Raw genomic sequence first — 26,157 nt, 5'->3', positions numbered from 1 at the left:
GCATGAACCCGTGTCCTCTGCATCGGCAGGCGGACTCTCAACCACCACTACCAGGGAAGCCCCTGAGCATATTTTTCACTTTGGTTTGGAGTTGATATTCTCCTGTGTTCTGAGAAGTTACTTTCTGCATCTCTCTCTCTCACTGTCTCTGTTTCTGTCTCTGTCAGTCTGTCTCTCTCATTTACTTATTAGCCCACACATCTTTTTTGCTCCCTTGTTTGAGGTTGGAGGACAGAGGAGCTAAAGCTGAATGGAGGAAACAAGTTGATGGTTTCTACACCCATTTCTTTTTTTTTTAATTATTTCTACTGGATTTATTATTTTTTCTTTTAAATATTTATGTATTTATTTGGTTGCACCGGGTCTTAGTTGCAGCTTGTGGGTTCCTTAGTTGTGGCATGCAAACTCTTAGTTGCAGCCTGCAGGTGGGCTCTAGTTCCCTGACCAGGGGTCAAACCTGGGCACCCTTCATTGGGAGCATGGAGTCTTATCCACTGTGCCACCAAGGAAGTCCCCTCTACAGCCATTTCTAACATGACCCCAAAGAAGTACACCTCTTCTCCTGTAGCCTGAGCTATTTCAAAACTGCTCTCAATGCTAGTGACTCAGATTTCTTGTTTAGTTTTTAACTTTTATTCCCCACTCCTGACAAGCTTTTAATATTTTTAAAAAGTAGCCAATCACTTATTAGAATGGCTAAAGTTTAGAAAACTGACAGTACCATTTGCTGGCAAGGATGTGGAGCAACAGGAACTCTCATTCATTGCTGGTGTGAATTAAAAATGGTAACAGCCACTTTGGAAAACAGTTTGGCAGTTTCTCACAAAGTTAAACATAGTCTTTCCATAGGACCTAGCAATCACACTCCTACATATTTACCCAACTGAGTTGAAAACTTATGTCCACACAAAAACCAGCATGGGAGTATTTATAGCAGCTTTATCCATAAATGCCTAAAACTAGGAGCAACCTTCAGTAGATGAATGGCTAAACGAATGATGGTATAGTCATACAACTGAAAGAGCAATCAAACCACACAAAGATACGGATGAATCTTAAATGCATGTTGCTAAGTGAAAGAGGCTAGTCTTCAAAGGCTACACACTATATAATTCCACTTATATGACATCTTGGAACAGGTAAAACTCTTATAGAGATGGTGGATAGATTAGTGGTTGCCAGGCACTTGGAGTGAGAGAAGAGTTGAATAGGTAAACCACTGGGGATTTTTTTAGCATGGTGAAACTATTTTTATGATGCTGTAAAAATGGTAGGTGCATGAAACTATGCACTTGTCAAAACCCATAGAACTTTACAGCACAAAGGGTGAACCTTAATTGTGCAAATTAAAAAAACCATTTAGGAGGTTGTAGGATCCCAGGATGGAATACAAAATACGAGAAAAGAATCTAACTGTATTATAAATGCATGAACAATTTCACTGAAGGGGGTGGGGGAAAAATGCTGACCTAAGTACATTTTGAAATAAGTGGAGTCTGTAAAGTTAAAGGCAAAAGGAATTATACAGAAGCACTCTAGTTTATAAAGTCATTTTCTACAAGGTTACAGGCTAGCAATTATGTAAGTACTCTACAGTGCACTGGAATTGAGCAATTAAGTAATGGATGGCTGAGGGTAGGAGCCAGGTTTCTCACTATAGGGGAGAGGATCTAGACAAGCAAGGGGAGAAAGCTAGGGTGATCCATGTGGTACTGGGTTACAGTTGGAGACATCAGTATGAACCTATATTTAGCTTAATATAGATATAGATAGATAAAAAATTTATAGATATATGTATCTATACATGTTAACATAAATACATATACATTCTTTCTATGTTAGCTGAGAGGACCTACAAGTGACAACACCCCAGTAGCTCCCAGCATACCCAGATTATGGTCTCTAATACCATTCTCCCATAAAAGAACTAGGGCTCCATGGAGAAATCTCTGACTCTAGAACTAGGGCAGGAAATATACAAGATGAGCCTGGAGCATCTTGTAGTCCCAGAAAGTAAGGAAGTGCTCAAGAGAACCCCACAATGACTGGAGTATTTTAAGGGACATAGGAGCCAACAGAAAGAGCTCTGGATGGCCAAAGTGGGAACGATTTGAGCAACAAAATAAAGTAATGTTGGGTTATAACTCAAAGCATAAATATCCATGAATCCATGCTGATATAAATAAATGATTGAATAAATAAATAAATAGGAGACAATAGATACATCTCCCCTGCAGATGAATTCCAAATAATTTATGTAAATATTTCTCTGTCAAAGAGTAGAGTATAACTCCCCACTCCTTAATTGTGGGCTGCATATAGTGACTTCCTTTCAAAGAATACAATATGAAAAGATAGGGGAAAAGTAACTTGACAGTGGAGAAACCCAACAAACACAATCTCAGCCAGGTGATCAAGGTCAACGTCAACTGTCATACATCATACTGATAATATCAATATGTAGCCTTCACATGATTTGATGAGAATGGCACTTTATCTCTGTGGTCTTCCTCTCAGAAACTCATAGCCACAGTCTAATCATGAGAAAACATCAGACAATTCCTAACTGAGGGACATTCTACAAAATACTTGACCAATTCTCCTTTAAACTGTCAAAGTTATCAAAAACAAGGAAAGCCTTTGAAACTGTCACAGCAAAGAAAAGCCTAAGGAGATATGACAATTACATGTAATGTGTTGTGCTGAATGGGATCCTGGAACAGAAAAAGAATATTAGGTAAAAACTGAAGAAATCTGAATAAAGTGTTTTATTCAGACTTTAGTTAAAAATAATGTATCAATATTAGTTCACAAACTGTTACAAATGTACCATATTAATGTAAGATGTTAATAACAGGAAAACAGTGTATGGTAACTATTATCGTTGCAATTTTTCTGTAAGTCTAGAACTATTTTAAAATAAAAAAAGTTTATTTTTTAAAAAGTGATGGGAAGAGGATCTGGGCTTAATTATTTTGTTTACAGCTGGCTTCTGTCTTTAACTCTTTCCTCTATAATTTAGAGCTTAGAAATTTAACTTTTTAAATAATAAAATGAGTAAATTTTTTATTTTGGCTGCATTGGGTCTTCATTGCAGTGCACAGGCTTCACATTGTGGGGACTTCTCTTGTTGCAGAGCACGGGCTCTAGGCACGCAGGCTTCAGTAGTTGCAGCACGTGGGCTCAGTAGTTGCAGCATGTAGTCCCTAGAACGCACAGGCTTCAGTAGTTGTGGTGCATGGGCTCAGTAGTTGTGGCTCACGAGCTCTAGAGCACAGGCTTAGTAGTTGTGGTGCACGGGCTTTGTTGCTCTGTGGCATGTGGGATCTTCCCAGACCAGGGATCAAACCTGTGTCCCCTGCATTGGCAGGTGGATTCTTAACCACTGCACCACCAGGGAAGTTGATAAAATAAATAAATTTTAACTCATCATAAATAAAGAGCTTTCTCTCAGAAAATTGGAAGTAAACAATTAAACCAGCCAAAAACGGGGTTGATATGTGTACAAAATATAGGACTCTATGTTGTTTTCCATACTAATAATAAGGGTTTATGATTGCACTATTGATGTGCATTACTGAAAGGCAACTATGAAAGTTCCATGACAAACATAAATTTTAAATTTAGTTATAGTCTATATTGATACATACCTTCAGTATACAAAATACTGCTGGCTCTGGATGTGGTTTGAAAATGGATGACTTGAGAAAATCCTGGTGAACTTGAACCCTTAAGTATCAATAAATAGGTAAGTGGATATTTTGAAATTTTGACAAGAAACTCCTGCTCACATTTGCCCAGCACTGGCAAGTGTATGTCTGGCAGTCTTTGGAATCCTCTAGAAATTGTGTAGACTCTAGTGGCCGTCATCCCTAAGAAGATGGGCAGCTCTGAAGTCTTCTCTGAAGGTCTCTGGTGGCCACAATTGTCTTGAGAAAGTGCAGGAAGACAGAGAATGTAACCTCTCCACAAAGCAAGTAGTTAAAGGACTTTCTCTTGGTGTAAATACTGACCCTGGCACCACCTCTGCTCTCTCCCCAGATCCAATTTGTCACCGAGTCAGATAGATTGGACTACCTCATGTGGCTTCTCATAGCCAACAGGGTAAAATACAAAGTACATAGCTGGCTAAAAATAACTTCTGTTGTGCCCTGGCTCTTGCCTACTTCTCCAAACTCATCTTCCAAACCCTCCTCAGTTTCTAAACACACTGAGTTACTTGTGGGATTCAAAACTGCCACATTCTTTCACTGCTCTGTGTGTGTAGTTCTGCCTCTTCTTCCTAGAATACCCCTCCCCCACCCTCCATCTGACTGCCACTTCCCTGTCCTTTAGGGCTCCCTGTCTCTGTCAAGTGCTCTGGGGTCCTGTCGGCTGGGCTACTTACTGTCCCTCCTCTGTGTTATTATCGCTCCTTGCCCATGGCTCTGTCCCATGTCTTATCTCCTGGAATGTACCTCATGCCTCCTTCATATTCTCTTACTCATCCTTCAAGACTCCCCTTGGGTAGCCCTTCTCCCATTCATTAGTCGGAGTTAATCTTCCCCTGCTCGGTGAGTCATTAAGATTTTGTCCCTTGGTCTTGTTTATGGTTTCCTTTGCTGTGCAAAAGCTTTGAAGTTTCATTAGGTCCCATTTGTTTATTTTTGTTTTTATTTCCATTTCTCTAGCAGGTGGGTCAAAAAGGATCTTGCTGTGATTTATGTCATAGAGTGTTCTGCCTATGTTTTCCTCTAAGAGTTTGATAGTTTCTGGCCTTACATTTAGGTCTTTAATCCATTTTGAGCTTATTTTTGTGTATGGTGTTAGGGAGTGATCTAATCTCATACTTTTACATGTAGCTGTCCAGCTTTCCCAGCACCACTTATTGAAGAGGCTGTCCTTTCTCCACTGTACCTTCCTGCCTCCTTTATCAAAGATAAGGTGACCATATGTGTGTGGGTTTACCTCTAGGCTTTCTATCCTGTTCCATTGATCTGGGAGAAAATATTTGCAAATGAAGCAACTGACAAAGGATTAATCTCCAAAATTTATAAGCAGCTCATGCAGCTCAATAACAAAAAAACAAACAACCCAATCCAAAAATGGGCAGAAGACCTAAATAGACATTTCTCCAAAGAAGATATACAGACTGCCAACAAACACATGAAAGAATGCTCAACATCATTAATCATTAGAGAAATGCAAATCAAAACTACAATGAGATATCATCTCACACCAGTCAGAATGGCCATCATCAAAAAATCTAGAAACAATAAATGCTGGAGACAGTGTGGAGAAAAGGGAACACTCTTGCACTGCTGGTGGGAATGTGAATTGGTACAGCCACTATGGAGAACAGTATGGAGGTTCCTTAAAAAAACTACAAATAGAACTACCATATGACCCAGCAATCCCACTGCTGGGCATATACCCTGAGAAAACCATAATTCAAAAAGAATCATGTACCAAAATGTTCATTGCAGCTCTATTTACAGTAGCCCGGAGATGGAAACAACCTAAGTGTCCATCATTGGATGAATGGATAAAGAAGAAGTGGCACATATATACAATGGAATATTACTCAGCCATAAAAAGAAATGAAATTGAGCTATTTGTAATGAGGTGGATAGACCTAGAGTCTGTCATACAGAGTGAAGTAAGTCAGAAAGAGAAAGACAAATACTGTATGCTAACACATATGTATAGAATTTAAGAAAAAAAAATGTCATGAAGAACCTAGGGGCAAGACAGGAATAAAGACACAGACCTACTAGAGAATGGACTTGAGGATATGGGGAGGGGGAAGGGTAAGCTGTGACAAAGCGAGAGAGAGGCGTGGACATATATACACTACCAAACGTAAGGTAGATAGCTAGTGGGAAGCAGCCGCATAGCACAGGGAGATCAGCTTTGTGACCGCCTGGAGGGGTGGGATAGGGAGGGTGGGAGGGAGGGAGACGGAAGAGGGAAGAGATATGGGAACATATGTATATGTGTAACTGATTCACTTTGTTATAAAGCAGAAACTAACACACCATTGTAAAGCAATTATACTCTAATAAAGATGTAAAAAAAAAAAAGATTTTGTCCCTCTCTCATAGTCCTGAGTTGCATCTGACTTGTGTTAGTTGTTGGCATACATATTTTTCTGGATTTTTCACCTCATTGCTAACCATTTCAGAACAGGCAGCTTATCTGCACCTTTTATTTTAGCACAATGCCTGGCCCAACTGCTGATTAAGGTAATTGCCGTTTCTGTGGTTACAGTGGCCTCTAGGCAACTAAACATCTCAAGGCAGATGCCTGAGACTGCCCCAGTTGACCCCATTTCTGGACAGGCTATGCCAGTCTTTATATGACTCAATGAGCTTCAAGCAACAAGGAAATGGAACTTACAGCGTGTTTATTTCTCCTCTCTAGATACCTGTTCTGCAATCATGACCAAACAGAAGGATTAAACCCAGACCAGAATCTGAAACATAAAAAGCCTTGTCAATTACACCATTGTTTCCTGCTGGAGCAAGCAGAGAGGCCTCTGCTGCACATTCCTGGGACATGAATAATATCAGTTGTGATTACACTTCAGTATCTCATCCATCACCAGCCTGTGAACATTGACTATAACCTAATTAGGAAATGTGAAGGTCCCTTTGCTGGGGATGAGTGCCGGGGAAACACAGGTCCACTTGCCTCTCCCCGTGGTAGGAACCCTTGAGGCTCACACACAAGTTTGCAGGGTTCTAGGACAGACCTCACCCGTCTAGTTGCATTCCTCACATAACCACCAGTAAGCTGAGACCACAACACCTTGGATTCCATCCTATATTACACTCCTCTTCAAATGCATTGCAAGGGAGACATATCAGGACTGACACAACAGTCACTTTCAAATGGATGTTAAAGTATTAACTAAGTGATTAACTCGCTTTGCCTAATACATTTTTTGTTTACTGCTTTTGACTGGCTTCAATCAGGAATGCTGAATTTGTCGACAATTGGCTTCTCATCTTTTATTGAATTCTTCTAAACCTGTCTTTTCTTACACAGCTCTTAAAACACATTCAGAGGGCTGCATTCTATCTTCCAAAGTGCAGAGACCAGAGGACTAAGGATGTCTGCAGGCTTAATTACAGGTGATGAGACACCTTCCTTAAAATTCCTTTGCAGGAGAAAAAAAGTACAGGCTCTTCTCTGTACAAAATGCTCACTGAATCCTCACTTCTCATTCATGGACTTCAACTTGTGGCATTCATTATTTAGTCCTCTGTCCACGCACTTTTCCCACACTCGTTGAGCATCAGCTGTGGTGCAAATCCGCTTCACGTCCACCGTGCCCCGGCATCCAGCATTTACAGAGTAATTGGCAGGAGCAAAGAAGAGGTCTATGGCCACAGGCAGTGAGAGGAACTCACCTGTTCCAGCGTCCAGCCAAGCACGCAAAGCCCCAAGCCACTGAGCAGACTGATAAGTTAACTTTAATTCTACTGGAAGATGTTTTTTGTCAAACCACCCTCTGCCTACTTAGTGTACATTCCTATAAACTATACCTTGCCCTGATAATGTGTGAGCTTCAGTGTCATGATCCAAGGTTCTTTTGCTGTTGGGCATGGCGTCTCAGGGATGATCCCTAGAATCTTTTGTCTTGAATCCTGGTTAAGCCACTCTACAGTGTCACGATAGTTTGCCACCTGTCTTGGTCACCAGATTTTAACTACAAGTGAGGACATCCTGCTACTTCTGCCTTCTAACTTGGTGTTTGCCTGTGTTATGTCTGGACACTGCTTCATTCCCTTCATTGCTATGCCCTGTTTGTTTGAATTTCTGTGGTCACCCTAACCCCTACCTGTCCCAGCAGCTCCACCCCGTTCACAACTTGTTCTGATGCCATGCCTTGCTGAAAAATCATGATATTTGTTTAAAATTTTTATCTATTTATTTTTTGGCTGCGTTGGGTCTTTGTTGCTGTGCGTGGGCTTTCTCTAGTTGCGGTGAGAGGGGGCTACTCTTCGTTGCAGTGCATGGGCTTCTCATTGTGGTGGCTTCTCTTGTTGCGGAGCATGGGCTGTAGGTGCGGTGGCTTCGCTAGTTGTGGCTCACGGGCTCAGTAGTTGTGGTGCACAGGCTTAGTTGCTCCACAGCATGTGGGATCTTCCCGGACCAGGGCTTGAACCCGTGTCCCCTGCATTGTCAAGTGGATTCTTAACCACTGCGTCATCAGGGAAGTCCCAGAATCAGGGTATTTGATAGGGAGAATATTGTTGTTACCACTGTTGCTTTACTGTTAAGGGAACTGAGGCTCAGAAGGATTAAGTGACTTGGCCAACTGGATGTCTAATACCCAGTAGAGTCAGGCCTTAACCTAGGTCCCCATCTCCAAACAGTTTGCTCTTTGCTCAAATCTGTGCTCTTTGCTCTAAAAATCTTAAGGATGGTTTTAAAAATTAGATGTGATTAAAAGGTAAAAATATACAGAAATAAATGTTTTACTGTTATTGTCATCAGCAGGTGGGATTCCTCCAATCTGCAGCAATGCATTTCTTCTGGGTCTATCCAGGTCTTTGAAACAGAAAATCTGCTGCTTCCTGCATCAGATGAAGCTTGCACATGGATGGCAAATTACAACAATGTCTATAGATGCCAGGTGTGAACCAGTTATGTTTCAAAAATTCATTTGTGGTTATTTAAAATGGAGGCCTTGGGACTTCCCTGATGGCACAGTGGTTAAGAATCGCCTGCCAATGCAGGGAACACGGGTTCAACCCCTGGTCCAGGAAGATCCTACATGCCGCGGAGCAACTAAGCCTGCGGACCACAACTACTGAGCCTGCGCTCTAGAGCCCGTGCGCCACAACAAGAGAAGCCATTGCACTGAGAAGCCCGTATACTGCAACGAAGAGTAGCCCCGTTTGCCGCACCTAGAGAAAGCCCGTGCTCAGCAACGAAGACCCAACACAGCCAAAAATAAATTAAATAAATAATTTTTAAAAAATATAAAATAAAATAAAATGGAGGCCTCATTTTCCCAAACAGATCATGTTATAAATGGTGATTAGATTCTTGGGTTATCCCACAAGGCTGTTTAATTAATAATGTTGCTGGAGTACATTTCTAGTTCATAAGGTGGCTGAAGTAATTCATATATTATGCCATTGCAACATAATCATCAAGGCCCTGGTCAATTAAGGAATGCTTATTTTGAGCCCTGTAGAACTGTCTTCTGACAGCAGTAGTGAGTCTGTCGCTATAGGTTCTAGAGTACGTAGAGGGGCTGTTGGGAAATTTCCCATATTTTAATAGCTGAGAGAACTGGTTGGTCAGATGAGAAGTGAGAAGGTATTCTCGTGAGGGGTCAGGTGGCTTGAAAAATATGTGCAGATGTGGAGTAGAAAAAGGGCAAGGAAAGAGAAATCCCAGGAACAAAAAAAAGATGTGAGTAGAGGGGTTGGAAGAAATCAGAGTTATCTGAAGATGAGAAGTAAAATCTGACAAGGAAATGGAAACTAATAAAGAGATTTAGAGAATGTGGATTTAGAAGGTTAGGGATTTATAATGTGAGAGACAGAAGATAACTTTGGCAGAAGATGATTTTGAATGGCTTTTGATAGAGCAACTTCAGTTTTAGAGAAATGTACTAAAAAAAAGCTATACTAATAAAGCTTATGTAACTTAACTCTAACTAGGAGTAACCAATGGGCTGACAGATTAGCCACGGATTCTCACTGATGAGGGACAGGGTACAGCCCAGGAAGGACACGAGGTCTGAGGACTAATGGGAAAGAGCCTTGCAGAGAAGCTAAATGTTATCCCATCCCAGTAAAATAAGGAAAAAGCAGCCCTACAGTAGATGGCTTGGGTGGAAAATGCATCTCCATGTTAGTCTTTGCCCTATTTTAATACAGCTGACCCTCCATATCTGTGAGTTCTGCCTCCATGGATTCAACCAATCACAGATCAAAAATATTAGAAAATAAAATTTCACAAAGTTCCAAAATTTGAATTTGCTGCCCTGGCAACTATTTACATAACATTTTTTGGGGGTGGGGTGGGGTGTTGCTGTGTGGCAAGTGGGATCTTAGTTCCCCGACCAGGAATCGAACCTGCACCCCCTGCATTGGAAGCTTGGAGTCTTAACCACTAGACTGCCAGGAAAGTCCCTATGTAACATTTACATTGTATTCGGTATTACAAGTAATCTAGTGATGATTTAAAGTATACTGGAGGATGTGTGTAGCTTATATGCAAATACTACACCATTTTATATGTGGGACTTGAGCATCTGTGGATTTTGGTCTCTGCAGGGAGGGGGCCTGGAACCAATCCCCTGAGGATACCAAGGAACATGGTACTAGAATGGGAGGAAATCTTGACTAGAATAGGATTTGGTCCAAGGTAAAGAAAGCTACAGAGTAACGATTAAGTGGATGGCACTATTCTCAAAGGTGCTGTCATGGGCTCCTTGGTTGGTTGATGGGTTTACAAAGGGAAAAAGCCTGGACAAGGTCTGGAAACAGGAGACTGAGAAAGGAGGATTGATATCTCTTTGTCAAGAGCATAAGAATGCTATCTCCTTCGTGACCTGGAGCAAGCTCTGCAGATCTTGTTGCCTTGAGGGAAGTGTTTCTCTTCTTTAAAAGGGATTTTGATTATACTCGTTCTGGGAAGGATGAGCATGTGAGTTGTTTGGCTGAAAGTCCAAAGTGTTGTTCCAGATTGAACAATTCGGTCTTTGGGGAGAGATCTTACTTTGAGCTATTATGTCTCATGGGTTGCCCTAATTGGAAGTGGAGGATCATATTTTAGGACGACATTAGCCTCCTTAGGTAGAGGGATAAAGTTTCCTAGAGGAAGAGAGAAATTTGCAACATGATGGATTTAAGAATGTTACAGAGGACGGACAGGGGAGCAAGGCTAGGAACCAGGTGACCCAATGAGAGGATCTATGTGAAGAATTTAACTTCCTCTTTAATTTTTTTCATACACTCTGGGAATGGTGATGTTTAGGGTCATTTAAAAAATTTTTTTCATTGCAGTATAGTTGATTTATAACGTTGTGTTAGTGTCTGTTGTACAGCAAAGTGAATCAGTTATAGGGTCATTTTTAATATTAAAAATTATCATCTTGTCTATCTCCCAACCCTCAATCAAGTCCAACAGCTTTGTGTTGTTGATGGAATGGGGTGAATTAAGGATGTGATAATAGAGGGAAATGTTACCTTCTGCTGAGGTCAGTGTGCCAGCATCCCCTCTAGGAGGGGACAGTGCCCCTGGAGATCAAAGTGGTGAACTAGCAGTGAGTAGCCAGAGGTGGAGCTGGGAGAGGCAAGCCACAGTGCTGGACCACTTCGAAAGCAGATGAGGGAATTCCCTGGCAGTCCAGCGGTTAAGACTTCGCCTTCCAATTCAGGGGGTATGGGTTCTATCCTTGGTTGGGGAGCTAAGATCCCACATGCCTTGGGGCCAAAAAACCAAAACATAAAGCAATATTGTAACAAATTCAATAAAGACTTTAAAAATGGTCCACATCAAAAAAATCTTAAACAAACAAACAAAAAAAGCAGATGAGAATTGGAATGAATTTTAATGAAGTGTCCACTGGAATTACATAAATCAAAGAATGGAGGCTTTCCATCTGCCCTTTCATTAAGATATTGGAAGAGCAGATTTCTCAGGATCCTAAGTAGCTGAGCACATGTGTGGCTGAGGCTTTCTCGGAAATGCTATATCTGTATTCTAGAAGGGTTGAAGATGAGAGAAGGTGGGAGCCAGGAGGTATCCATCACAGGAAACCTACAGAAGCCAATGGGGAAGCCAAGTCAGGAAATCTTTCCACCTCATCAGTCACTATGATGAGTGGGAAAAACAATGCATCTATAAAGATGTAAGATTTTGTCAGGATTGAGAATTGCCATTTCCATTTGCCATTTATAGATACTAGTTATTGTGTTTTGCTTTCTATTGATTAAGTTATGTTAAAATGATCTTGTGGTGAGAGTGTTGGCAAGAGAAACACCTGTTCTTTGTTTCATTACTAGGCAAGTTGGGGTTGTTGGCAGAATATTCCAGCAAAAGTACAATTCTATGAAACTAATTATCTAGAGAACCTGTGGAAGGATTTGCTGTAGTAGGTGGTGTTACATTTAGATGAGGAATTTTTCAGTAGCTATGGAGGTCTCAAAGGATCTATTTTTGAGATGGGATAGCTGAAGAAGTAAGAGTTAACAGTTTTGGGTGTAGGGAGAGGAAGCAGAGCCTGAGATAGTGTTGTCATTGCAAAATTAGAACAAGGCTTTGGCAGTGCTTCCAACTGTATCGTATAATTAGGCAGGAGACTTGGTGAGGGGAAGGATGGGGAATTTGGCCTCAACTGCATTGCCTTTGAAACCCTGATTTAAGTTTCTGTTGGATTTTGCTCCATCTATTCCTCTAGCCTTTGAAAATGAAGTAACTTATCTTCACATGTGAGTTCAGCTCCATCAAACTCTTCTCTTCTCGTTGGGTAGGGGAACTGAACCCCAATCCAGTCTCATGGACCCCATATCTAGGATGATGGATGATTCATTGCTTTGGGAGCTTTTCCTCACCTGTAGCACCCGCTGATACCACTGTTTAAGTGGCTTTTATCTCATGCTCCCTCTCTAACCCTGCGTCTCTATTTATCTGCAGGACAATGTTATTTGAATGTCTTTACACATTATATTTAATTTAATAAATAAATTCAGATAGTTCTAACAGTCACCTTTCAGAGATTTTTTCATTACTGTCAAGAGAACCACTTAACTTTTCCTGGTACCCTAAATAAAAACTTAGAGACTTTTTGACATCGAATCCCTTATTAATTTTGCTAGTACTTTTTAACGTAAAGTCCTACATATTTACCCCCATTCAGACCTTCGTTACCCCTAATCAGACTTTAATAAAAACCTTGATCATTTTTATGTTTTCTGTCTCAGCTTTATGTATTACATATTACAGTCAGCCACTAGAGGAATCTTCTTCAAACATGATTTTCCAATTTCATCCACATACCTCTGGCTTCATTTCATTCGTTTGTTCAGATTTTCCCCCCAAATACTGTTTACTTACTTTATGCCAGCATAGTCACTTGGAAATAAAGAAATACAGTCCCTTGTAACAACACATTTCTGTAATGAAAGTTAGCTTATATATGAATGGTAAATAGAAGAACGATATCAGAATTAATGCAGAATTCATGTTGGTTTATGTGTTTTCCATATATTAATATTTTGTGCCGCTAAATAATAGTACTGAACACTTGGAACACAAAGGACATCATCACAGCTGAATGTGACAAGCCAGTATAGCGCACAATGCCCAGTTGCTGAGTGTTTGCTCTTCCATATTTGGCTACATGCTCTGACTTGGAAGGGCTTATCTTGGAAGGTAAATATTGGAAGGGTCCTTGATCTTTGTGTATTTGCTTTTTTTTTTTTAACATGCAATTTTAGAGATAATACAGAGAGATTCCTTGTGCCATTTACCTAGTTTCCCCCAGTGGTAATACCTTGCAAAAACTATAGTACAATATCTCAGCCGGGATTTTGATGTTAACAGAGTGAAGATCCATTAGCATTTCCATCACCACAAGGATCCCTCATGTGGCCCTTTTATAGTCACACCCACTTCCTTCCCCACTCCCCCCTTAATCCTTGTAAACACTAATCTGTTCTCTATTTCTGTAATTTTGTCATTATAAGAAACTTACACAGGGCTTTCCCTGGTGGTGCAGTGGTTAAGAATCCACCTGCCAGTGCAGGGGACACGGGTTCGAGCCCTGGTCCGGGAAGATCCCAAATGCTGGGGAGCAACTGGGCCTGTGTGCCTAGAGCCCATGCTCCATAACAAGAGAAGCCACCACAATGAGAAGCCCGCACACCGCAACGAAGACCCAACGCAGCCAAAAATAAATAAATAAATTAATTAAAAAAAAAAAACAGTGACTATTAAAAAAGAAAAAAAGAACGTTACACAGATGGACACATACAGTATGCAGCCTTTGGGGACTGACTTTTTTCATACAGTTTTCTGGATATTCATCCAAGTTGTATGTATGATACGAGTTCACTCCTTTAATTGCTGAATCCATGATATGGATGTACCACAGTTTGTTTAACCAGTCAGCTGTTGAAAGACACCTGGGTTGTTTCCAGTTTTTGACTATTTTGACTGAAGCTGCTATAAACATTTGTGTACAGGCTTTTGTGTGAACATAAGTCTTCAGTTCTCTGGGATGAATGTCCAGGACTGCAATTGCTGGCTTGTATGAGGGTGGCATGTTTGGCTAAAAAAAAAACAACAAAAAACTGCCAAATAGTTTCAGAGCGGTTTTACCGTTTCATGTTCCCATCAGTAATCCAGTTTTGCTGCATCCTTGCTGATATTTGGTGTTGTCACCATTTTTTATTTCAGTCATTCTGATAGGTGTCCACTGGTATCTCATTAAGGTTTTAATTTGAATCTCCCTAATGTCTAATGATATTGAACATCTTTTCATCTGCTTATTTGCCATATGTATGTCTTCAGTGAAATTACTCTTCACATCTTTTGCCCATTTTCTAATTGGATTGGTTTTTATTTTTATCCGGAGCTGTAGTTTGTAGTTTTTTCCATCTCTCAACAGTCTTTTGTAGAGAGAACATTTTTAATTTTGATGAATTTCAATTAGTCAGTTTTTTCTTTTCTGGATTGTGTTTTGGAGTCTTAGAACTCTTTTCCTAGCCCTAGATCCCAGAAATTTTCTATGTTTTTTGAAATAGAAGTTTTATGGTTTTACATTTGACATTTAGGTCTATGATCCATTTTGAGTTAACTTTTGTATAAGGTGTGAGGTTTATGTCAAGTTTCATTTTTTTGCCAGTGGAAGACCAAGTGCTCTAGCACCATTTGTCGAAAAGGCTGTCCTTCCTCCATTGAATTGTTTTTACACTTTCATCAAAAATCAGCTGGGCAGGCTTCCCTGGTGGCACAGTGGTTGAGAGTCCGCCTGCCGATGCAGGGGACACGGGTTCGTGCCCCGGTCCGGGAAGAACCCACATGCCGCGGAGCGGCTAGGCCGTGAGCCATGGCCGCTGAGCCTGCGCGTCCGGAGCCTGTGCTCCGCAACGGGAGAGGCCACAACAGTGAGAGGCCCGCGTACCGCACACACAAAAAAAGAAAAATCAGCTGGGCATATTTGTGTGAGTCTGTTTCTGGGTTCTCTACTGTGTTCCATTTACCTGTGTGTCTGTCCCTTTACCAATACCACACAGTCTTGGTTACTGTGGCTATGATTACATAGCTTGAAATTAGGTAGACTGATTCCTCCCATTATTTTCTGTTTCAAGACTGTTTTAGCTATTCTAGTTGCTTTATCTTTCTACATAAATTTTAGAGTAATCTTACATATATCTACAAAGAACACTTGCTGGGATAGTGATAGAAATTGTGCCAAACCTGTATATCAACCTGGGAACAACTGACATCTGTGCTGCATGGAAACTTCCAATCCATGAACGGGGTATGTCTTTTCATTTATTTAGATCTTGTTTGATTCATTTCATTTTGTAGTTTTCAGCATACAAGTGCTATACATGTTTTGCTATATTTATACCAAAGTGTTTCACTTTTTTGAACAATCGTAAGTATTGTATTTTAAATTTCTGTCTTCTGAGGCTTTTCCTTTCCTGATCCTTTGGCTGAAAAGAGCAGGCTTTTGTTTGATGTTTTTTTCTTTTCTTGTCTGCACTCATTGGCATTTCTGGGACTGTTGGCTTCTTCAGCTCCACATTTGGGATATATGAAGTAAAAAGAAAACCCAGGGAACTCACTTCTGTGGCATTCCTTGGGTCCCAAGTTCCCTAGCTGGTCCCATAATCCCTGTTATGTTTTTTGTTCATAATTTTGGTAGACCTCAGATTTTTCAGCTATATATTTGTTGCATTATAGCAGAAATACCTGCATATTAAACCTGAATGCTGCCCTTTAAGAACTTACAGTTTTTAGAGGATTCTAAATTTCTCCCATATCTTACCTAATATTACATGGCAAAGGCAAACTTTTTGGTTGCTAAATATCTCCACCATCTGCCTGTAGTTGAAACTTAAAGCTTCACTATTTGCATTGCATTCCAGTGGACTCTGTTCTTTCTTCCAATAAAATATAATTACTACCATGTCCCAGGAGAGTTCAAACACAAAACTGGGATTGAGAATTAATAAGATAGTGTGAATGAATTATTAGACCCTTTCCTGACACTTTGCTGCAAGCTGGGTATTTTTGATAGGAAGGAAGCTGGAAAGATAGACACAGAGTGCAAGGAGGTGGGAATGGTCCACTCCTCTGCCTATTACCATGTGACTTTGGGCAAATTATTTAATCTTCTCATTAACTTAATCTCCTCATTTATAATATGGGGATAAAAATAGAACCCATCTGTTTTAGTTTTCTAGAACTGCTGTAACAAATTACCACAAACTTGGCTTAAAACAACAGAAATGTATTCTCTCACAGTTCTGAAGACCAGAGGTCTGAAATCAAGGTGTCAGCAAGGCTGTGCTTCCTCCAGAGCCTCTAGAAGAGATTCCACTTTTGCCTGTTCCAGCTTCTGATGGCTGGCAGCCTTCTTTGACTTGTGACTGCTCACTCCGACTTCTGCCTTTGTTCTTCTGATCTAGCTGGTATAGCTGAGGTCACTTAGCCACTTCATTCATCTGGCGACTGGACCATCCTTCCAAGATGGTGTTTTGTCTTCCAGGTCTCTCTCCACATGGCCTCTCTTCATTCAATGATGAAGCCTGAGTTTTTTTTTTGTGACATAGCTGTTGGCTTCCAAGAAAAAAAGCAGAAGCTTCCAGGCCTCTGCTGGAAGTAGCCCAGTATCACTTCCACCAGATTCTATTCGTCAAAGCAAGTGACAAAGCTATACTGGATTTCAAGGGATAGGGGAATAGTCTCTGCTTCATAACAGGAGGAATAGCAGTCTCCCACCCCCACCCCAGGGAAAGAAGGGAGGAAGGAATTGATCTGGAGATTCTCTACGACAGTTGGCCCTAAAGACTAATTTTGGCTTCATAGGTTTATTTTGTGCAGGTCTTGCACGCTGAGCACCTATTCCCATAACCTAGTTCAGATCCTGTAGTTCCATCAGGGAAATGGGATTGCTGTTTTCTCAATAGACCTTTTATCTTCTTTCTTTTGCTCACGTCATTTCTTTAACCTGAAATAGTATTTCTTTTTTTTTTTTTTTCAAGTCATTCATGTTCACTGAGTCTTTACATTAAAGACAAACCTTACCTTCTGCAGCTGGTTCTCATTAAATTCACACAGTTCTTATCTTTTTTCTCTCCAAGTTCTCTAGACATTTAGGTATTCAGTTTGCATTTTATTAATTTACATTTGCTGAAAGTTTTTTTTTAAAAAAATTATGTATTGCCAAATATTGCAGATGCGTATAGTCAGATCAGATTGTAAATTCATGGGGACCTGGGCTGTCCTACTTTTGCCTCTTCCCAGATCACCTCTACCAGTTATTTTGCACAAGCTAGATACTGTAGTTCACAAGAGAGCATGCTTCTGAGTGAAACTGAATTTGAGGCATTTCAAGAAGTTACAGCATATCTAAATTGCAGAGAGGTTGAGAAGGCTAGATAAATAGGATATAATTATTTAGTAGGTGTTCTATTGTTGAATGAGTAAATGAATGCCTACATGCATGAAGGCCACTGGGACTTGGCAAATCCATTTTCAATGGAAATTAATTTGGTGCATCAAATATTTATTGAGCACCTAATATGTTCCTGTCACTTTGCTAGACACACAGATGGAAATGTAAAAAAAAAAAAAAAAAAAAGTAAGAATTCAGTCTCTGACCTCCAGGTAAATAGATACAGAAGAAAGATGCAAACGTACTCATATTGTTAATACAAACCAAGCAGAGGAGGCTGGGAGAGCACAGGGAGGGTGACTGAGCTTGGCATGATCACATGAGAAATGGTTCCTGGGTAAGATGACACCAATCAAAGCTTAGTAGGGGCTTCCCTGGTGGCGCAGTGGTTGAGAGTCCGCCTGCCAATGCAGGGGACATGGGTTCGTGCCCCGGTCCAGGAAGATCCCACATGCCGCGGAGCGGCTAGTCCCGTGAGCCATGGCTGCTGGGCCTGCGCGTCCGGAGCCTGTGCTCCGCAACGGGAGAGGCCACAACAGTGAGAGGCCCACGTACCGCAAAAAAAAAAAAAGCTTAGTGTGTAAGAGACAACCAGGCAAAGAATGGGGTAGAGTAAGGAAAGGCATTTCAGACGAGGGAACTGCATGAAAAAAAAGCAGAGGATTATTTCAGCATAATGAGTGCAGTGAAAGACAAGTGTTGAAAGCCTAGAGTGGGAGACAGCAATTTGGAGAAGATAAGAAAGGAGAGGTGGGTAGGGACAGATCAATGAGAGCCTGTTTTCCTGAGAGAGAGTTCATCTAGGCTTGGGAGAGTCCATGGACTAGTACAGGCAGAGGAATAACATGGTCAACTCGAGATCCCTCTGGCAGCCAGGTGGAGGATGGTCCTGGGTAAATTAAATGAGTGTGTCCATCTTGGCAGGAGATGACTGAGGCCTTATACTAGACCTTAATAATAGAAACACAGAGGAGGAATGGGTTGAGAACTATTTAGCAGGAAAAATTACCAGGGCTTGGTGAGTGATAGAATGTAGAAGGGGAAAGAGAAAGATGAGTCTAGGTGAGCTGCCAGATTCCTGGCTTGGGTGACTGGGTGACTTCTGTGTCATTTTTTCATGGAGGCAGGGGAAGAGAATGGATGATATGGGGAAGAGGACAGGTTCAGTTCTGTCCTTGTTGAGTTTGAGGTACCCGTTGAGATATTCAAGTGGATATAGGAACTTCTTCCATTGGAGAAGGCTACTTGGGAGAGTCACGTCCTCAAGGGAGAGCCCAGTTTCAGTTGTCGTGAAATGAAGGGAGCATCTGTGAAGAGGCTGAAGACCTAAGGTGGTTGGATTATCATGAGATGGAATTTCAGAGGGCACAGTGATAGCTGTGGGGTGGGAGGCAGAAAGGAGTGGTTGGTCAGAGACCGGAGGCTTAGAGTCCTATCAGACGAGAGGAGTGTGTGGAAGGGTCAGGGGAGTATGGATGGCATTTTGCTTGGTGACCAGAGATGATATAGCTTTCGGGCTTGGTGTGGTTAGCTGGCCTTGAGAATTCCCCGTGGAATTTAGGATTTAACGCAGGGCAGGGTTTGGCTTTGGCTTTGGGCAGCTTGGGTGGGGAGTGGTTAGTATTAGTGGTGGCTCTGGCTTCATGTGACAATGGTGTCAATGGAGTCTGTGATGGTGGCCTCCAGGCAATGGCCCCATGAGATTTATGAGCCCTGTGGTGAGTGGAAGGTGGGCTGGCAAAAAATGGCTCTTAGATAGTTGTGTGTATAATTTTATCTAAAAGTATACATCAACTAGGAAGTTAGCCAGAAGATATTTAATTAGTCAGAATATTTCAAATTTTCTTCTACATTGGTAATGGAGACAAAGTGGGGGGAAAATAGAGAGGTCAAGAAAACAAATGCTAACAACCACATAAGTGAAACTAATCTGACTCCCACTTTGTTGCCCAGAAATGATTTTTGAAGTCATTTGCAGGAGTAAAATGAGTTTCTAGGAGAGATGCTTTTTCCTGATACATTTCAACTTCCAATGACCTCTCAAACCTTCTGATTTGCTGGAGCGCTTCTTGATGTGGATATTGCAGCTGGGCATTTGACTAATTAAAAAGTTCAACAACAGATAAATGCGCCAAAATAGAAAGTCATTTTAGCACAGGAGTAATGTGTTAGGAAGATCCAAGGCATCAGGCATTTAAGGGGTGAATCTTCTTACAAAGCTTCTCCCATGCTTACCTCTCACGATGACCTCCTATAGCCCTTCCGTCAAAGTCTCAGAGTTTCTTCCTGTCTTTCAGAGACTTCAACAATCTGGCTTCAACCTCATCTGTCAAATGGGAATAATAACCATTGCTCTATTTATCCCACAGGTTTTTGGTCAAGACAAAGGTAACCATACATGTGAAAATGATTTGAAAGATGTAAAAGCTATATATGTTTAAAAAGTAGTTCCTTTATGGCTATGTTTTTGCTTTATCCTCCTTCCTTTAGTGCCAGGATTTCCTGTCCCTAAATCCCAGGCTTTCTAATACCAGGTGCTAGATTTCTCTGACCCCCAACTGCCTAATCAACCTCTACTGATGACCAGTTCTACCTCTGCTTGAATATTCACCTTCCATCTTAGACTTCAAAACAGTGACTCTTACTGACCGGCACAGACTTGCCTTTATGGACTGGCTTGTCCACTTCAGACCCATCTTCAATCTCCTCTCCCATGTTTCTGAGCCTAGAGTGACAAACCCACAGCCTCCTTCTGAAAAACAAAAAAACACAAAAATAAAAACCAGTGATCTCCATTGGCCTCTCCTGAACTGAATTATTCTACTTTCACACAATTTCTATATCTAAATCATTCTCTCCTGTGAAACAACCTTGCTTGTGTGGGTCCTGGGGATCTAACAGAGAAACCATCTCAGCCAAAGCTACCATGATACTGTCATCAAGTCCTATGCAAGGGTAAAAGTCTAGGAGGAAGCAGGGACTAGAGAAAGGTATCCAGGTCAGTCTCCAAAATGAAGACAGAGAAGGCAGCTATTGAAAGCTGGAGTGAGAGACTTCCCTGGTGGCGCAGTGGTTAAGAATCTGCCTGCCAATGCAGGGGCAAGGGTTCAATCCCTGGTCCAGGAAGATCCCACAGGTCGCGGAGCAACTAAGCCCAAGCGCCACAACTAAGCCCAAGTGCCACAACTACTGAGCCTGTGCTCTAGGGCCTGCAAGCCACAACTACTGAAGCCTGCGTGCCCAGAGCCCATGCTCTGCAACAAGAGAAGCCACCACAGTGAGAAGCCCATGCACCGCAATGTAGAGTAGCCCCGCTCGCCCTGACTAGAGAAAGCCCGTGTGCAGCAACACCCAATGCCGCCAAAAATAAATAATAAATAAATAAATTTATTTAAAAAAAGATATCTATAGTATGAGAAAATTAAAAAAAAAAAAAAAGAAAGCTGGAGTATGGGGACTAGATTCAGAAGGCCTGGTAGGCCACGGTGAAGAATAAAGCGTAGACTACCACCTGGAACAGGCACTGTTGGCCAGCTAGTTTCAACACGTTCTTCTGCATGGTGCTTGGGTACATGGCTGGCTGCATGGAAAGGGCCAGGGATGGGGCAGAAATCCTGGTTTGACAGTCATTGTCCTCTACTCAAAACAATCTTCATCATCTTCCACTGTCTATGGAGAAAGTTCAAACTCCGTTGTGTTCAGCCCTTACTAGCGTGGGCATGGAAATGGTCACATTTCCATTAATGAGCGATTATGATGATACGCTTAATGGCACGCAGTTCTGCTTGCTTCTAGGTCCTCTGCTTCCTGGATCCAAGCCCTTCATCTCTCAATCTCAAGCCTGCTCTTCAAATCCTCATTTTCTGTCTCTGCCTCTTTTCAGAATGAAGGAGTGAATCATAGGGGGGGATGGCCTCAAAAGGTATCGTCCTGCTTTCCCCTGGATTTGGTTTCATCCCGGGGATGCTTTACATTACAATTTAGCTTCAATTTGTCCATGGAGCTTAACATTTTATGGTAATACTTTCTCCCTCTCTCATACCAATTTCTTTCTTTCTTTTTTTTTTTTAAACATCTTTACTGGAGTATAATTGCTTTACAACGGTGTGTTAGTTTCTGCTGTATAACAAGGTGAATCAACTATACCTATACATACATCCACATATCTCCTCCCTCTTGCGTATCCCTCCCACCCTCCCTATCCCACCCCTCTAGGTGGACACAAAGCACAAAGATCAGGGAGCTGATCTCCCTGTGCTATGAGGCTGCTTCCCACTAGCTATCTATTTTACATTTGGTAGTGTATATATGTCCATGCCACTCTCTCATTTCGTCCCACCTTACCCTTCCCACTCCCCGTGTGCTGAAGTCCATTCTCTATGTCTGCATCTTTATTCTTGTCCTGCTCCTAGGTTCTTCAGAACCATTTTCTTTCTTTGATTCCATATATACGTGGTAGCATACAGTATATGTTTTTCTCTTTCTGACTTACTTCACTCTGTATGACAGTCTCTAGGTCCATCCACCTCGCTACAAATAACTCAATTTCTTTTCTTTTTATGGCTGAGTAATATTCCATTGTATATATGTGCCACATCTTCTTTATCCATTCATCTGTCGATGGACACTTAAGTTGATTCCATGTCCTGGTATCGTAAATAGAGCTGCAATGAACATTGTGGTATATGACTCTTTTTGAATTATGGTTTACTCAGGGTCTATGCCCAGTAGTGGGATTGCTGGGTCATATGCTAGTTCTATTTTTAGTTTTTTAAGGAGCCTCCATACTGTTCTCCATAGTGGCTGTATCAATTTACATTCCCACCAACAGTGCAAGAGTGTTCCCTTTTCTCCACACTGTCTCCAGCATTTATTGTTTGTAGATTTTTTTGATGATGGCCATTCTGACAGGTGTGAGGTGATACCTCATTGTAGTTTTGATTTGCATTTCTCTAATGATTAGTGATGTTGAACATCCTATCATGTGTTTGCTGGCAATCTGTATATCTTCTTTGGAGAAATGTCTATTTAGGTTTTCTGCCTATTTTTGGATTGGGTTGTTTGTTTTTTTGATATTGAGCTGCATGAGCTGCTTGTAAATTTTGGAGATTAATCCTTTGTTGGTTGCTTTGTTGGCAAATATTTTCTCCCATTCTGAGGGTTGTCGTTTCATCTTGTTTATGGTTTCCTCTGCTGTGCAAAAGCTTTTAAGTTTCATTAGGTCCCATTTGTTTATTTTTGTTTTTATTTCCATTTCTCTAGGAGGTGGGTCAAAAAGGATCTTGCTGTGATTTATGTCATGGAGTGTTTTGCCTATGTTTTCCTCTAAGAGTTTTATAGTGTCTGACCTTACATTTAGGTCTTTAATCCATTTTGAGTTTATTTTTGTGTATGGTGTTAGGGAGTGTTCTAATTTCAGTCTTTTACACGTAGCTGTCCAGTTTTCCCAGCACCACTTATTGAAGAGGCTGTCTTTTCTCCATTGTATATTCTTGCCTCCTTTATCAAAGATAAAATGACCATATGTGCGTGGGCTTATATTTGGGCTTTCTATCCTGTTCCATTGAACTATATTTCTGTTTTTGTGCCAGTACCATACTGTCTTGATTACTGTAGCTTTGTAGTATAGTCTGAAGTCTGGGAGCCTGATTCCTCCAGTTCCGTTTTTCTTTCTCAAGACTGCTTTGGCTATTTGGGATCTCTCTGTTTCCATACAAATTGTGAAATTTTTTGTTCTAGTTCTGTGAAAAATGCCTTTGGTAGCTTGATAGGGATTGCATTGAATCTGTAGATGGCTCTGGGTAGTATAGTCATTTTCACAATATTCATTCTTCCAATCCAAGAACATGGTATATCTCTCCCTCTGTTTGTATCATGTTTAATTTCTTTCATCAGTGTCTTATAGTTTTCTGCATACAGGTCTTTTGTCTCCTTAGGTAGGTTTATTCCTAGGTATTTTATTCTTTTTGTTGCAATGGTAAATGGGAGTGTTTCCTTGATTTCTCTTTCAGATTTTTCATCATTAGTGTATAGGAATGCAAGAGGTTTCTGTGCATTAATTTTGTGTCCTGCAAGTTTACCAAATGCATTGATTAGCTCTAGTAGTTTTCTGGTGGCATGTTTAGGATTCTCTATGTATAGTATCATGTCATCTGCAAACAGTGACAGTTTTACTTCTTCTTTTCTGATTTGGATTCTTTTTATTTTCTGATTGCTGTGGCTAAAACTTCCAAAACTATGTTGAATAATAGTGGTGAGAGTGGGCAACCTTGTCTTGTTCCTGATCTTAGTGGAAATGGTTTCAGTTTTTCACCATTGAGAACAATGTTGGCTGTGGGTTTGTCATATATGGCCTTTATTATGTTGAGGTAAGTTCCCTCTATGCCTACTTTCTGGGGAGTCTTTATCATAAATTGGTGTTGAATTTTGTCGAAAGCTTTTTCTGCATCTATTGAGATGATCATATGGTTTTCTCCTTCTGTTTGTTAATACAGTTTATCACATTGATTGATTTGCGTATATTGAAGAATCCTTTCATTCCTGGGATAAACGCCACTTGATCCTGGTGTATAATCCTTTTAATGTGCTTCATACCAATTTCTTTAAACCCCCTCGTAACCAGAGACTGTTGGACTGGAAAGCACCTTAGAAATCATTGAGTCAAACTTCCTGATATTTTAAAATAAAGAGAAAATTTCAGTGATTTTCCTAAATTACAATCACTAGGGAATAGAGTTAGTATTTGTGTCCATGTTCCCTGTTGTCCAGTTCAAAATTCTTCCCCATATACCACCCAGTGTCTTATAAAGTAGGTAACAGGTAATTTAAAGGAATTTATTTATAAATGAAAGATCCAATTTTATGAAGTGAATAATTATTCCTTTACTTATGTTTTGTAAGATTTAATTTTTACATATTAGGTTCCTAATAACAAGATACCCCTCTATCTGATGGAGATAAAATGTATCATTTTTGCATGAGCTTGGCTTCTCTCTCTACCTCCCACTTGTGTGAGTCTCAGAGACTCTGAAAACAGACTTTAGAATTAACCCAGAGGAGAATTGTGGGGTCACAGGCTGGGAGGGGCAAGTGTGAGTGAGAAGGTTTACTTTTTTGCACATGTCTCTTCCACTGATGTAAGGGTCACATGAAGCAGGGCCTATGCTCTAGTCATCCCTGTGTTGCCAAAGGCTCACACAGTGTGCATCTCAGAGTAAGGACTTGAGAAGAACGTTTCCTTTTCCTCAAATAGAAATGATGGTACAAGGACTTCCCTGGTGGTCCGGTGGTTAAGGATCTGCCTTCCAATGCAGGGGACATAGGTTCGATCGCTGGTCAGGGAACTAAGATCCCACATGCTGTGGGGCAACTAAGACCGCACACTCTAGAGCCCACGCGCCACAACTAGAGAGAGAGAAAAGCCCGCACACCACAACAAAAGATCCCGCATGCCGCAACTGAGACCCAATGCAGCCAAATAAATAAATACTAAAAAAAAAAAAAAAGAAAGAAATGATCGTACAGAAAACAAGCATAAGAGAAGGTCAGGGATGTACTAAATTGGTCAGGGGGAGGCAGGGGGTGAAAAAAGAGCATGTTTCATGTTTTACTTCTCTATTGCTGTGTAACAAACTACCTCAAGACTTAGTAGCTTAAAACAACAATAATTTATTATTTCTCTTTATCCCGTGGGTTGATTGGGCTCAGTTGGGTGGTCCTTCTGCTACATATGATGTTGGTTGGGGTCACTGACACAGCTGCACTCAGTGGGAGCTCCATCCAACGTGGCCTGACGTCCTCCGGGACTTCTCTCGATGGGGTTTCAATCATTCAATACTTTAGTCTGAGTTTCTTAAATAGTGGCTGGAACCAAGAGGCCAAAGATAGAACGGCCAGCTCCTGAGGCCAAAGCCTGGAACTGGCAAGGTATCACTTCTATCACATTCTATTGATCAAAGCAAGTCACAAGGCCAGCCCAGCTCAAAGGGAGGGAAAATAAATTCCACCTCTAAATGGAAGTGACGGCGGGGGCATGCAGGTGCAGGAATGGGAGGGATTGTTGTAGTTAGGTTTGCAGACAAGCTGCCACAGGGAGAAGAAAGGCTATACTCCGTGCCTTGACTGACTAAGGCACCAGAAGATACATGTAATGCAGACAGCTAGGCATGTGTCTATCTAGAAGGTACAGGTAGCTGTCAGAGACTATTAAGGAGGCAAATAAACTGAAATATGATTTATTCGGATTATCAGTAAGGCTGCTACATACTTTGTCAGCTTAAGTCTCTGAATCAAGAAACGCCTTCCTCTGAACACTGTTGTCTGCACCCAATAGGCTTTTTCAAGACATTAGCTCTGAGGGCAAGAGTATAATAAAGATGTTTGGCTACTGCAGCTTTTCTTTAGAGAGTGCTCAGACTTTAAATGAAAGCAGTAAATTTTCCTCTTCTGCAATAATGAGAAACGCGCAAACCATTTATGTGGCATAATTCAGAAGTTATAGGACAGTTTACAATGAA

At 41.1% G+C, this 26,157-nt stretch overlaps 1 long non-coding RNA gene across 2 annotated transcripts in view; it reads right to left on the bottom strand.

Moving 5' to 3' along the window:
• Positions 1 to 26,157, bottom strand: part of LOC132435464 (uncharacterized) — a 46,865-nt gene that overhangs the window by 6,995 nt on the left and 13,713 nt on the right. The window contains exons 2-3 of one of the 2 annotated variants that reach the window (XR_009521549.1): positions 20,291 to 20,393; positions 19,877 to 19,967 (exon numbers count right to left, since the gene is read on the bottom strand). This is a non-coding gene — a long non-coding RNA (uncharacterized lncRNA). The remainder of the gene's footprint in view (positions 1 to 19,876; positions 19,968 to 20,290; positions 20,394 to 26,157) is intronic. The other variant, XR_011246667.1, reaches the window with a different exon arrangement.

Source organism: Delphinus delphis, chromosome 12, assembly GCF_949987515.2.
Source record: "Delphinus delphis chromosome 12, mDelDel1.2, whole genome shotgun sequence".
NCBI lineage: Eukaryota > Metazoa > Chordata > Mammalia > Artiodactyla > Delphinidae > Delphinus > Delphinus delphis.
This window is presented reverse-complemented; position numbering and strand designations above follow the sequence as displayed.